The sequence below is a fragment of the Haliotis rufescens genome, unplaced genomic scaffold (genome assembly GCF_023055435.1).
Source record: "Haliotis rufescens isolate VD_foot unplaced genomic scaffold, xgHalRufe1.0.p SCAF_2, whole genome shotgun sequence".
In the NCBI taxonomy this organism is placed as follows: Eukaryota; Metazoa; Mollusca; class Gastropoda; order Lepetellida; family Haliotidae; genus Haliotis; species Haliotis rufescens.
The window spans coordinates 76,456,076-76,458,755 of NW_025963890.1; the positions used below are offsets into that span (position 1 = coordinate 76,456,076).

General features: G+C 43.3%; 1 long non-coding RNA gene across 1 annotated transcript; it reads right to left on the reverse strand.

Moving 5' to 3' along the window:
* Window positions 1–693: 693 nt before the first annotated feature.
* LOC125382147 lies at window positions 694–1,181 on the reverse strand. The gene is made up of 3 exons (XR_007222369.1): window positions 1,042–1,181; window positions 814–974; window positions 694–746 (listed from the first exon to the last, which is right to left on the reverse strand). It is a non-coding gene; the product is annotated as an uncharacterized LOC125382147 (long non-coding RNA).
* Window positions 1,182–2,680: the final 1,499 nt, after the last annotated feature.

Here is a 2,680-nt window from a genome sequence, read left to right on the forward strand (position 1 = left end):
TCTTGGGACATTAAGCAGTTGCTTTGAGCTTGATACAAGACACCGCCCTGTTTGATATTAATGAGATTTCAATAAATAGAAATATTCTTAGTTCAATGTATGGAGTTCAAATAAGGTTTTGCTGTATATTACCTATTCATTGTATATTATGTTCACATATTTAATGTAATGTATATATGTCACATCATCAACAGTGCTCCCTCGGAAACCATGGTGCTCTTGAGATTACTTCAGTGTAATATTATAGATGTATATTGCTGGTGGGCCATCAAAGTTTGTTTGAACATAATTAAACTCTTGAAATATTATTGAATTATTGTCACCGTCATAAGTAGGGACTTTTAGTGGTCTGCCAATACAGTTGATTGATTGATCCACTTTCAGGCTCAGGTTTGTCTGCTTCAAACAGCAGGACTCCACTCACCCTAACTCACAGACTGTATCAGACATTAGTACCACTTGTCTGCTCCAAACAGCACGACTCCACTCACCCTAACTCACAGACTGTATCAGACATTAGTACCACTTGTCTGCTCCAAACAGCACGACTCCACTCACTGCTGCAGTGTCCCCACACAAACTCACCTTAACTCACTGACTGCATCAGACATTACTACCACTTGTCTGCTCCAAACAACAGGACTCAAGTCACCCTAACTCACTGACTGTATCAGACATTAGTACCATTTGTTTGCTCCAAACAGCACGACTCCACTCACTGCTGCAGTGTCCCCACACAAACTCACCTTAACTCACTGACTGCATCAGACATTAGTACCACTTGTATGCTCCAAACAACACGACTCCAGTCACCCTAACTCACTGACTGTATCAGACATTAGTACCACTTGTCTGCTCCAAACAACACGACTCCACTCACCCTAACTCACAGACTGTATCAGACATTAGTACCACTTGTCTGCTCCAAACAGCACGACTCCACTCACTGCTGCAGTGTCCCCACACAAACTCACCTTAACTCACTGACTGCATCAGACATTAGCACCACTTGTATGCTCCAAACAGCACGACTCCAGTCACCCTAACTCACTGACTGTATCAGACATTAGTACCACTTGTCTGCTCCAAACAACACGACTCCACTCACCCTAACTCACAGACTGTATCAGACATTAGTACCACTTGTCTGCTCCAAACAACACGACTCCAGTCACCCTAACTCACTGACTGTATCAGACATTAGTACCACTTGTCTGCTCCAAACAGCACGACTCCACTCACTGCTGTAGTGTCCCCACACAAACTCACCCTAACTCACTGACTGTATCAGACATTACTACCACTTGTCTGCTCCAAACAGCACGACTCCACTCACTGCTGTAGTGTCCCCACACAAACTCACCCTAACTCACTGACTGTATCAGACATTACTACCACTTGTCTGCTCCAAACAGCACGACTCCACTCACTGCTGCAGTGTCCCCACACAAACTCACCTTAACTCACTGACTGCATCAGACATTACTACCACTTGTCTGCTCCAAACAGCACGACTCCACTCACTGCTGCAGTGTCCCCACACAAACTCACCCCAACTCACTGACTGTATCAGACATTAGTACCACTTGTCTGGTTCTACAGAGTGATCTTCGAGCTACTGTCCATTTAAATTGTTTGTCATGACAGTGGTGCAAAAAGACTGCTGTGTGAAACAAGGACTTCAAAGCGATCTTAGCGCTAAGACGATCGTCTCTCCCATTCTTTTACACTCTTTCGACAGTCCTACCGTTCTGAACACGCTGCACAGGGGTCAAGATAACTTACAGACCACGATGATGTGGCCTCATATTTCTGACTTCAGACTAATACAAAGTTAACTGACTCGGTCCCAGCATTAGATGCTTGTCTGGCCGAGTCTGAACATTAGGAACTTGTGTGGCAGCTGTAACATTGCTGACTGCAGATTAATACAACACAAACTAACTCCCATAGAGTTAGGGTATGTCTATCCTCTGGTAGAGGACAATCGCAGGATGTGGAAGTAAGTTATGGGTTGTTAGCTTTATATGAGGTCATCTGTCTCATAGTCTGTTGCCCGGTTGTGAATGATATCTTTTGTTGAAAGTTATCTTTGAGTTGAAGTGTAAATGAAGTAATCTACTGGTTTTATGTGGGAATGACATGGACCAAGGAATAGATCATTTGAATCATATATATGTTGTCTTCTTGTTTTTTGAGAGGTGTTCCATTGATGGGAGTTTGGTCGTATCTGATGAAAGGTGAGTGAGTGAGTATGGTTTTGCATCATTTTTAGCAAAATTACAGCGGGTACACCAGAAATGGGCTTTACACGTACCCATGTGGGTCTGATGAAGGACGTCAAGACAGACAGTATTATTCGTACCTTAGGATATATAATGCACATATTCTTACATGAAAAGGAAGTCTTCAGCAACCATTACTTGCCGTAACAGGCGACTATGCTTGTCGTAAGATGCGACTAACGGGATTGGGTGGTCAGGCTCTCAGACTTGGTTGATGCATGTCATCGATCCCAATTGAGTAGATCGATGCTCATGATATCAATCACTGGATTGTCTGGTCCAGACTCGATTATTTACAGACCGCCGTCATATAGCTGGAATATTGCAGAGTGCAGCGTTAAACAACAAACAAACGAACAAATATTACATGGAAAGGAACCTTACATACTACTCCA